This window comes from Dermacentor albipictus, chromosome 7 (genome assembly GCF_038994185.2).
Source record: "Dermacentor albipictus isolate Rhodes 1998 colony chromosome 7, USDA_Dalb.pri_finalv2, whole genome shotgun sequence".
Classification (NCBI taxonomy): domain Eukaryota; kingdom Metazoa; phylum Arthropoda; class Arachnida; order Ixodida; family Ixodidae; genus Dermacentor; species Dermacentor albipictus.
Window position 1 is genome coordinate 33,298,632 of NC_091827.1, and position 12,119 is coordinate 33,310,750.

The window sequence follows — 12,119 nt, forward strand, 5'->3', positions numbered from 1 at the left end:
GCCGGGTCCCAGCTCGTGCGCTCGCCTGCATGAGTTGTTTCTTCGTCTAGCCGAACCAAATATAGCCAAGCAACAGCAGTTCACCAGGCTAAACAGTGGTTCAACAACTAAAATAAAGGCTAGTATGCTTCGCATCCTGGGCTTAACCTTAGCTGAGCCACAGCCATTTTTTCCCCTTTGTGGTTTCGAAACCCACAGCTACAGGAGTCAGGGACACCCAGAGGAGCGAAAAGGAATAAAACAAACACCTTGTTGCACATGTTCTCTCACATTCTTTTTGTTTCTGTTGTCCTTTCTTTCTCGTTCCTTATGCAGGCGACCTTTACGCCTGAATTTTGTCAAACCAAACTGAATCCTCATACCAGCTCACTTAGCCTTCTGTCGTTCTATGAAAAAAAAAAAATATGCGTGGTCTACGCTGCGCTGAGAGAAGGAAGAGAACTGCTACCGTGAAGGTCATCGACCGTTACCCCTGCAGACGACACGGTGTAGACATCGGACTGCAGACGACAGACGACGGCAGCGGGTAGCGGTGACTGCAAGATAAAATCTACAGGCAGACCTGCAGGGAATACTTTCACCTGCAGGATTTCGGTTACGTTAACCAGTCGTTTTCAGACGCAGGACAGAAAGCTCCCCCCTCCCGCTTCCTTTTTACTCCGTAGCAACTGCCCCTCCCCCGCCATATTTATCTTTCAGTTTATGCGAAACGCCACATAGACTTGGATAATTTCCTCTAGTTGGCGATGTAGAAGTACGCTTTCTTTCTGTTTTCCCTCATTTTTTCCACGAACTGCCTGGGTTCTGCGCTCATCGTTTTGCATGAATCACCATATTCAGAATCTCATACAATATATAAAAGCACATTGGATCCCACGGATGGGCGCGAGTATGTTTTCCCTGGCTGAAACTGTCAAGCGCCGTAAAGAAAAAATCTATATATGCAGATCCAATGCACGTGTTGGAATCGATGTGAGGCGAAATTTTAGTGCAGTGGTTAATTAAATGCTATACGAGTGCTACTAAATGCGATGCGCACAATTTACTTTATTTCCTTTCTTTTTATTTTTCTTCTGAAAGTTGTACACTGAACCGATGTTTAAGTTTGCACATCACAGAGGTCACAACTTTAATCGCACACGACGAAGCTTACGAGAAACGCCGTGGTTCTGAGCGGCCAGATTAAATTAGGACACCTGTAGTTCTTTAACTTGCTTTAAAACGTGGTACGCGAATGTTCATCCGTGTACCACGCTTATCACGACTGGGCCCCTCAAAGGCTTCACTCAAGTCCTATTAACAAATTATTAGCGTATTGAAGAATACTGCTGCCAACGGAAGGCGCCGACGGCGTACACAGGAAACCGACACCATAGTGACACGTGAACTTGTTTATCCTTTACGCCGTCACAACCACGTGACAATACATAAAGATACAAAATGGTAAGCTTTATTAGTATGTTACCTTTCCAGAGTGTTGAGCCGCACTTGGGATGAAAGAAGGCTTGATGAAGCCAGACAAGGCGCAAGAAACGAGTCACGTGGACACGCCACTTTCAAGCTCCTGCATCAGTTCGCTATGACGTCATGAATGTTTAATTAATAATATTTTTATTGGTGACTCGTTGGTGTTGGTAAATTGGTTTATTGGTATTGGTAAAAGCGAAGGTTGTGGGATCGTGCGCCACCTACAACTTGCTTTCTTCATCCACTTTCGGTTCCACTAATTTAACGTTTTTTTTTATTTCATTTATTAAGCACAAGTAATTTCCCCTATGTTGTCCTTAGTGTCAGTGTTTGTTGGCTTCTCGTGATATGACTTATAAAAATCGGACCCCTCAGTTAACCCCCTTTCTTCTCGTTTTTTATTGGTTAAACGCTTTATATGTTATGTATTCTTATGGGTATAAATATACATTTTATTGGTATAATGAAAAACGTAACATTTTACAATTTAAAAGGAACTAAAAATGCATTTATTGTTGACAGACTAATGAGAAAGTTTACTGTAGGCGTTTTTTTTTTGCTTTCTCCCCTTTTTTGTTTGTTTTTGTTCTTGTAAATAAATTACTGGAATTTTCTTCCCATATAGTTTTTCTTGCTACCATGAGATACGCTATACCTTGTTATTATTTGTAATCAATTCTGTATTTTGCTTCGCTAAGATTCATTTCTTGTTGCTTGTATACTACCTCATTATATGCTACTTTTGCGTTGAGATGTTAACTATCATAATCGTTCTTGTACACGAGGTCCCAATACAGTTTTTAAGAAGGGGAACTGCTTCTGCCTACTGAATACTTGTAAAGTTAACCAACTTCTAACAATAAATTCTGATTCTGAAAGGTGGGCTAGATTTATTTACTTACTTATTTACTTACTTGTTTATTTCGATACCTACATTCGCCAGTATGCCTCACAGGAGGTTGAAGGCGGGTAACGATACAAAGAATGAACAAATCGCGCTAGAATAGCGAAGTCAAAGGCTGCGGTTCAATGGAGAGCGCATGACTAAGAACAACAAAAAAGAAAAACAGTAACGAACGCAAGCGTCAGATTGGTCGCTTGGAACACCATGCATAACGGCACACGAGAGCTGCCTATAAGATAGCATATAACAAAGCAAATAAAAAAAAACTATCAGCCCAAGCACTCCGTACGGATGTTTAACCAGCGTAGCTGAAACGACCGGCCCCGGTGTTTATCACTGGGTAAGTCCCGACGGTTCCTTTCTCGATTATTTCTCGATTTCTCGATTATTCTCGATTAGTCTTTCTCGATTATTGATTACGTCATTGCGTTTCTTAATTAATGATGACGACGACGAACGCAGGAGAAGTGGCACGACCACGTTCGTGCGGTAGCGCCGAGAGGCGCCAACGAGCGAACTGTGGCAGACGACGTCGACGACGCCAGAGCCGAAGCAGATGATGATAGTTCTTTTTTTCTAGACGCGGGTACGACAGTGGGGACAGCAGCCCTTTACAGCTTCCAGGGTGTCTACCAAGTTGACATTTCCAAATTCCCTGAGTTTTCCAGGTTTTCCCCGAGTGACATTGCAAATTTCCCTGAGTGATGCAGAACTATGTTTTATATCAAGACGGGCTGAAACCATATCGCCTGATGCTGTCACTCTCTAGTAAGCTCATGAAAAAAAAGCAACATAATCCAATTTGAATACTAAGTAGCAGTGTTTATGTTATTCAAAAAGAGAATAGAAGGCAGGGGTTAGTAAAGTGCACAGCAAATAAAGTGTCTTCGAAAATAATTGCAAATAGGGTCGGATTATCGAATACAAATAAAAAGGAGATGCATACAAAGGCAAAAATTTTCTAACATGAGCTATTTCTATCAACTGATAGCAACCTCAGTGGGATGAGGCCTGAACTCTGTCACAATTGAGATTCTCTCTCAACAGCTCGTAAGTCAACCTCAACAGTCCTGACATACTCTCAGCCCGCGCACGACGCCCAAATGTTGTGGTGCACTGCTTCAAAGGGTGTATTTTGGTTTGGATGAGGGACACCTGCATCTCGGCATCAGCCAAAACATTACTTTTTGAGCTTAAGCTCTTTCAAAACGGCGGCAACAAGCTTCCTTTCTCGTTTATTCCTCAATGCGTAGGTCACTTCTGTTCTTGTCCGCCTTCCGCCACTCGTTCGCCCCAAGGACCATTTCAAGCATCTTGATCAGTTGCACAGTCCACGAGCGATTTTTCGAGCTCCCTAGGGGCCGCGAGAATGTCCGAAAAATCGGCCAGTTAGAAAAAAATAAATGCGTGTCATTTACTGCCCTTAGGGGCTCAAACCGCCACAGAAACTTTCGAAAACGCCCTGAAGGCCTGTCGGTACACATATTAGGCATACCTGTGCTCGTACTGTGACAGGAAATGCCGGGTGCCCGCGTGTATAATTAAGATATACATACTGTATTCCGTGGCAATATCCCCTTCCCACGCTTGTTATGCTTCACTGCAATAGTTTTCCGTAAGCTTTACCGAGTACCATTCTTTACAGAGGCGAAGCTGACTTTCACGAACCAGCATTATGCAACGCACCGTGTTTTCCAAGTTTCTAAGCCAATCGCGAGGACCACAAAGGTGGAGTCCGTGCCATTGCTGACAGCAGCGAATTGTTTCAATAACAAGTTCGGCACCCAATGGCAAGAAGCTTCATAGCGAACGTCGAAGCAGCTAGGCCTAGCGTTGCCGCAGTGGCGGCAACGGGTGCCAGCGGATCTGCGTGCGAGAGTGCCGGTTCGAGGCGGCGAAGTAATCAAAACGGCAGCGGTGGTGCCTTTGATTAATGCCGTTTCGGACCTGCGGTCGCGGCAAAACGTCCGGAAAATCAGACGGCAAGGAGTTCTTGCGTCGGAAATTTCACACGTTCTGATACGTTGACACTATGGGGTACGAGGTGGCGCCGCGAAGCCGTCCAAATTATCGGGAATCCGGAAAGTCGCTCGTTGACTGTACACTGGCAACTCCTCCTGCCAACGACAGGACGTCAAAGACGATTCATTACGATTCTTGTCTGCTACTCGAGCCAGCATTACCGCGACATTCGACCCTTTCAATAAAATTGCCGCTAATTTTCCGTGATAGAGGCCCACATTCCCTGAGTTTTCCCTGACTTTTTCCAGACTACTCAAAATCCCTGAGTATTCCCAGTTTTCCCGGTTGGTAGACACCCTGGCTTCGCTGTAAAAAAATATTACTACACTAGCTCGAGCAGATGACACAAACGCGACCGTTCAACTGACCTCTCCCTTTCGTAAATAGCGTGACATCACGGCCATGACACGAAGCGAAGCACTGGACGCGTACAAGGAGCTGGCGGGCACGCAAAACACCTCCATCGCGCCATGGCTGCGATGACGTCCGATGCGATGCATTTTGTCCGATCACGTGAGTTAGATCTGAGAAGCTGCCCGTGAGCGATACGTGGAGAGGCTCTTCGCTTGTGCCGCGAACAGTACTCTGATAATATCTTCGCGGATGGATGGGAAAACAATCCGAAGTGTTGGCCGAACTTGCGGTCCGGCGACCTGCGCAGCCATGCAGCCGCACGCGCACAGAACACCATCCGTGAAATTCGATGCGCGCCAGAAGGGTAACATGCTTACATGTGACTCTTTTCTGAATAAGAAACCGCGTAACCACGCGTCAAGTGCAACTTGAAGAGAGCATAAGCTGCCCACCAAAGAGGCGTTTCCGTTCCAAACTACGATGGAAACGGTTGCATTTCTCCTCGTCAGCGTGCAATGCCGGCCACCAGAGAACTGCACTTACCAGCGATGAAGTGAACTCCGCAGATTCTGTCGGCGTCCGACGGCTGCCATATGTCGCGGCGCATTGCCATCGTCCAGGTTTTTCGCCACTTCTCAATTTCTTGGGAAATAAAACAAAGTCAATCCTGCCGATTTTCTTTTCTCGTGCGATTTACGCATCCAACCACGCAACAAGTCGCAGGCATGAGGACTTCGCGCACAAAAACAAAATGGAAGGAACACACTTGCTACGTGAAGCTGTCAGCGGGTGCCAACGCGCGTGCGACGTGCTTTTTTTTTTTTTTGCCCACGAAGCACATCCGCGTGTACCTGAAGACCACATAACCGACTCGTCGTGACGTAGGCCGGGAGGGGTCTATACGTGCAGGCGCACAACTTCGGGCAACCGTTCTTCACACATCACCTCCATATGGCTTCAGGCGAAAGGACACTCCAATGCTTGACAGAACACCGAAAGAAAAAAAAATTCGACGAAGACGGACGTACAGTCTACCGATCCTTTAATACTACTGCGCCATCCCCGACTGGCCGGCCGGTCAGCGCCTTCTGATCGACAGCGCGACGCGACGACATCTGCAGCAAGAGTATACAGCGCATGCGCACCAAGTTCACTGGAAGCGTAAGTTTCGTCTGCTAGGCTGTTTTAATACTGTAGGCACGACACAGCCCCTGCCACGATTAACTCGGTGCAAGCTGCTCGTGCTTACCGGAGATAACGGCTGCCAGTGAACTTGGTGCGCATGCGCTATTCTTGCTGATCTCGTCCCTTCGCGCGGTTAGAAGGCGCTGGAGGGCCGGCCAGTCGAGCATGGCGCAGTACAATGTCTTTCTCTATGGTGGTACTGTTAAAGAAGCGGTAGACTGTACGTGGACCTATTTCCTTAAATAAGTGGTCACGGTGACTAGATGTGTAGGCCGGTAATCCAAAGTAGTGGGGTACTTTCTTACGGCAGTAATGCGGGCAACTTTCCCTAGCAATTAAAGGTTAGACCAACCAAGCGAGAGAGAGAGATGCAAATGAGAGAAGGGCAGGAAGGTTAACCAGAGATAAAACAATCGGTTTGCTACCCTGCACAAGAGGAAGGGAAGACGGAAAGAAGGGCGTGACAAAAATAAAAGCGAGGAAAAAAATCAAAAGGCACGGAACGGGATCATTATTGTCTTTCTAGTAGGCGACTGCCACGTAAAAAGGTCAACAAAGCCTTGACCGACTTTCGGTGCGACGACAGTTCGTGTCGGCATTCCCCAGCCAAGCGAGCTTTCTATTTCTAGCTTTCTATTTCGGCGATGCCGCTAGGAAATCTGAAATTACGGGTGACAAAGGGAGCGGTGCGATCCTTCGGGGTTTAAAGGGCTACGTAACTTTGCAAATCAATGATTTTTTAAAGAAAGTACCGCGTCATATACAGTTAAATAAACTTTATTAAAATTGTCCGACGGCAGGATTCGAGCACAGGACCTCTAGCGCACAAGCCCGATACTGAAACCACTTTGCGACGGACGCATGGACAAGTGGAAGCACTGCGAACCGCATCGATTATGCGTGCTTGCAAAAAGTCTTACTACCTTCGGCATTTAAAAAAGTTAAATTGCTTCAAAATTTAGGGCCATTTGCGCCCAGGTGTAACCTAATAAACGAAGCCACAAGAAAGTCTGAAACCCCAAGCGCGGAGATCAGACAAATCCATGTATTACCCCCATCATTACCATGGTGGCCGAACGATCGAAGCGTCAGGGGTCCCTCTCGTAAATATTGTGGGAACCTCTACGGCGGGTCCCACACAGTGCACGAATACTCAAGAATAGGCCGAATATTGGATAAACATGAGCTTTCTTTTACGTCTTGAAGCGCACATCTGAAATTTCTGCGGATGAAGTTCAGAGTGCATGCAGCTTTGAAAGTTATTGCTTCTATGTGGCGATTCCAAGTTAGGTCTGATGAAAAGGTTACACCTAAATATTTTGCTTGAGTCATTCGTGGGATATGCTCATTATTCAAATGACATTCGGCTGCAAGTGATGCGCGTTTACAAGAAAAGCTGCTGCGTTAGCATTTAGCTGTGATCAAAGACACTAACTGTGTGTTGCACCAAATGTGCAAGGTCAGCTGGTAACGTCAACTTATCGGAGTCGTTATTAATTACTCTATATACGACATGGTCATCTTCGTCAAGCTTGGTTTTTAACGTTAAGACGATGCCTATAGAATATAGAATATAAAGAATAGGCACTGGCCCGAGCACACCCTTGAGGGACCCATGAAGACACAAAAATTGTTGTAGATTCGATTCCGCGAATCCTAACTTTCTTGGAGACTTCCAGAAAGCAGTTCTGGAGCCATAGAAGTATGTTTGCAGGTAATCCGAGGAAGGACAGTTTATGCAATAGAATACGCGAGAAACTTTATCGAATGCTTTTTGAAAATCTAATAATGTACAATGGGTGAAACGATTTGAAGACATCATGAGCAAATTCAATTAGTTGCGTGGTGCAAGAATGCCCCGCCCTAAAACCATGTTGGTAACCTTACAAAGAATAATAATAATATATGGGGTTTTACGTGCCAAAACCACTTTCTGATTATGAGGCACGCCGTAGTGGAGGACTCCGGAAATTTAGACCACCTGGGGTTCTTTAACGTGCACCTAAATCTAAGTACACGGGTGTTTTCGCATTTCGCCCCCATCGAAATGCGGCCGCCGTGGCCGGGATTCGATCCCGAACCTTACAAAGAAGTTACTGCTTCGAAGGTGATGAAAAATACCCGAACATAGTATATGCTCCAAAGTATTGCAACAGACTCTTGTTAGAGATATTGGTCTACAGTTTCAATTGATATGAGCCTACATAGTCTATTGTAAATGAGCAAGATACTTGGATACCACACCATGGCGACCCGATTCGCCCAAGAATGCTTTGAAATTCGTGCCGTCACGTTCACGTGCTGGTGATAAGGTTCCGTCTCGAAATTTAAAAAAAAAGAAGTTTGCAATATTTTCTCGTCGAGTAACTGTCCTCTTAGACCGCGATTCACACAAATGCAGTTATAAATAATTCTTGATCAGTTTGCACTGATAGCTTTCCTTGAGCACTTGACTCCATGGAGCTTACTATGTACTGTTAGTTAACTAGCGCCATTAACAAGGCATAATGGCGAGCTTGTTCGTAAGCCATTTTGAAAGAGACTATATACAGTACGGAAACATACGGTGAACGAATAACAGGGTCAAACGCACGCGCTTGTCTTTTCCCCTGTCGTTTATACCGTGTCTGTTTGCCCACTGTAGCCACTGTAGCTATAACAAATCGTGACGTGACAGTGACGTACCCGCAACGAGTTTTCATCCCAAAAATCAAACGACGGTAGTTCGTCCTTCACTTTATACACTATTAGTTGACCGCATAAATTAACGAAATTGCACCTTCGGAAAGATTACTTAAGCAGCCTCAACTCATTTGGCACTTCTGGTTAGAGTGGCTTTAACCAACAGACGACGCTCGACTTGGGCACGCCGTCTGGAAGCCGAGGGAATAAACGACCTCGAATGCGTTGCCGCCTCAACAGCGCCATATCCAAAGACCCGCAAACACCCCTTCCCCACCACCCTCTCCTATTCGTATATATACCACGGGCACCCCAGTCTAGCGCGAGCAGCCTTTGAAAGCAAGCGGGGACAGCCGTCTGAGCAGCCAGCGTCGGTCCGTCTCGGGAGCCCAGTCGGGCGGGGGCCGTCTGCAAGTGGCACACCATGGGCAGCGAGCCTTTCTATGCAAATGAGGGATCCGCCACGTCCGAGCCGAGTGGCCGGCAGCCTGCACGGCGAACGCGCCGCGCTGCAAACAAGGATCGCCTCGGGCGACGTGCAGACGTTGAGAGGAGACGCGAGGGAGAGGAGGACGGACGGTGCGAATGCATTAAGCGCTGGGCTGAACGGCCGGGCCCGCGGCGATTCTCGGAATAAGTGCGGTGTCGGATAGGCCGCGAATCGGACTACACGCGCGCTCGGCCGGAGCCAGGTGGGAAACGGCGTCGCGACGGTAAAACTGCGTGATAACAAGAGGCGTAAGGCGATTTTAATGCGAAGCGTTCTTTGGCCCACCCTATACAGGCACTTCGCGGTAGGTGTGTAGGTTTCCGTTTAGCGGGAACCTACACACCTACACACCTACCAACTAGCTCAGCTTTCTGTCGTTCTATTCTCCCGTTTAGCGTTGTTTCGGCCTCTCTTCAGTAAAAAGAAAAAAAGAACCACCCAGGCACTCGGTACAGATGGTTAACTAGCGAAGCTGAAACGCGCAGCCCCGGCGTTTATCACTGGGTTAATCCCAACGGTTCGTGAAACGACGGCTTGCTAGGCTGGCGGATCCTCGGCACGCAGTTGCATCTTGCGCTCAAATACACGTGCCTGTTCTTGTGCCCGCGCTGCAGCACCGGCTCGTCGTAGACGAGCTCGTTCCCGATTCTGCTCGCGGCCTTGCTGATCGAAAGCTGCCTCCTCCTCGGGAGCACGTCTGACGTGTGTTCTACCCATTTCGGAGCTGGAGAGTAACTGCTGCGCGCGCGCTCGGCTGCGACGGAGAGCAGCGGCGTCACCACTGGCTAGGCAATCGCGTACCTCTATCCTTCTCTCTTTTTTTTGCGCATGCGCATGGGGCTGCGCCGGAGGAGTTTTCGGCGTACAGGCGACAGGTGGGGGGACGGACGAATCCGCTAGCCATACACAGCTTCACTGTGAAAATTCAGGCATCCTATGGTGGAATCTGACGTCCGATTACAAGCACAGCGGCCCGAACGCTCTAACCGTTGTACGCTTCGATTGCGCACATATATCGCACGTGTCAACGCCAACTATAGTTAATTCACACAGCGTCAAATCACGCAGTACGAACGAGAGCACTTGCGCATGCGCGCCAGTTTCCAGTCTTTCCTTTGAGTCACGAGCGACAGCGTGCAGACTGCATGCAGACGCCTTCGGTATCGTGCCGCTTTCCTCAAGTCTTTTTTTTTTCTCTCTTAAATACGGGTTAAATTAAATACAGGCATCACCATGGCTACACACGCAACGAAGCACACTAACACTGGGAAACAACAATACACAATCTGGCAGTGGAACTGCCGGGGCTACAGGAGGAAGCGGGGGAATCTCCAGCAATTCATACGCAGCCGCGAGACAAAACCAGACGTGATCCTTTTACAGGAGACAAACCATCCGGTTAAACTAGCTGGCTACAAAGCCATAGACGCGACCGCGACGGAGAGCAGGCAAAGAAGGAAACGGGCTACACCCCGCGTGGCGGGCGGCGCTGGGCCGGGGGCGATGGTGCCGCGCCGGCCGTCTCCCCCGCCACGCCCGTTGCCGGTCGCCGCCGTGCTCGTTCGGCGTAATGTCACTGTGGCGCAGCGAGAACTTGCCTGCGTAAACATCCCTCACGTGTTCGTAGAATTGATCCCTAAGAGCGGCCGAGGACTATTCGTCCTTAACGTGTATAGTAAACCCACACTGCAGCACAGATTCGGGGACCTACTGCGGGCCGCACGCGCGGCTTCCGGCGGCGAGCCTCTACTTGTTGCGGGCGACTTTAACGCGCCCCACGGAGCCTGGGGCTACACCCGAGAAACACCCAAGGGCAAACACCTTTGGGAAGACTCGCAAGACCAAAGGCTTGCACTGATCGCGAATCCCGCCGATCCTACACGCAGAGGGAACAGCGTGAGTGCCGATACGTTACCAGACCTTGCGTTTGTTTCAAATGTAACAACAGCGCGCTGGCAAAACACGCAGGAAGATTTGGGGAGCGACCATGCGCTGATCGAGATAACGATAGGCACGGGCCCGAGCGGTCGTGGTACTTACCCTGAGGGCAAAGGTCGTAAGCGCAAGCTCGTGAAGTGGGACACGTTCCGCAAGAAACGAAAAGAAGCGGGGCGAGGCGATAAGCCGATTACGGACATAGACGAGTGGACCGAGACGCTCAGAAGGGACGTAGGTGCAGCAACGAGCGAGGTTCCGCCCGAGGCGAACCTCGAAATAATTGACAGCAGGCTCCTACACATGTGGGAAGCAAAGCGAGCCCTCCTAAAGAGATGGAAATGCCAAAGACATAATAAGGCGTTGCGCAAACGCATAGCGCAGTTAGACAGAGACATCGAAGAACACGCACTTCAGGTATGCAGGGCACAATGGGAAGACACGTGCAACGGCCTCGAGAGGCAGATGACCGGGGCGAGCGCTTGGCGCCTTTTTAGACACCTATTAGATCCGGAGGAGACTCGGGCCGCTCAAGGCCACAAGACTCGTAGACTCCTAAGAGATTATAAAGGCGATAACTTCCTTGACGCCATACGTGACCGTTACTTTAAGAAAGCCGAAAGCATCCAGTACGCTGAGTACGACGGCGTCACAAACAAGAAACTGGACGCGGAATTTAGCGAATCGGAAATTCGGTTAGTCCTGGTCGAACTCAACACTCGATCGGCGCCCGGCCCGGACCGGGTTACCAACAAGACTCTCCGAAACCTAGACGACGAGTCAATCTCCCGACTCGCGGCCTACGTCAATGAGTGCTGGCGAGAGGGTTCCCTTCCCGAAGCGTGGAAACGGGCCCGCGTTATCATGATTCCTAAACCTGGCAAGCAAGTTACGCTCGATAATCTAAGACCGATTTCGCTTACGTCTTGCGTCGGCAAAGTCATGGAACACGCAGTTCTCACCCGCGTGACCGACTTTCTCGAAGATCATGACGCGTTCCCGCACACCATGCTAGGATTCCGCCGCAACCTCTCCGCACAGGACGTATTGCTTCAACTTAAACACCAGATCGTAGACGAC

At 48.7% G+C, this 12,119-nt stretch overlaps 1 protein-coding gene across 1 annotated transcript in view; it reads right to left on the bottom strand.

Annotated features, from left to right (window-relative positions):
- LOC139047771 (ninein-like protein) overlaps nucleotides 1–5,367 on the bottom strand; it is a 354,545-nt gene extending 349,178 nt beyond the window's left edge. The window contains exon 1 of the mRNA XM_070521842.1: nucleotides 5,291–5,367. The gene's annotated coding sequence lies outside the window, so the exon portion shown is untranslated. The remainder of the gene's footprint in view (nucleotides 1–5,290) is intronic.
- Between the last annotated feature and the right edge of the window lie 6,752 nt (nucleotides 5,368–12,119).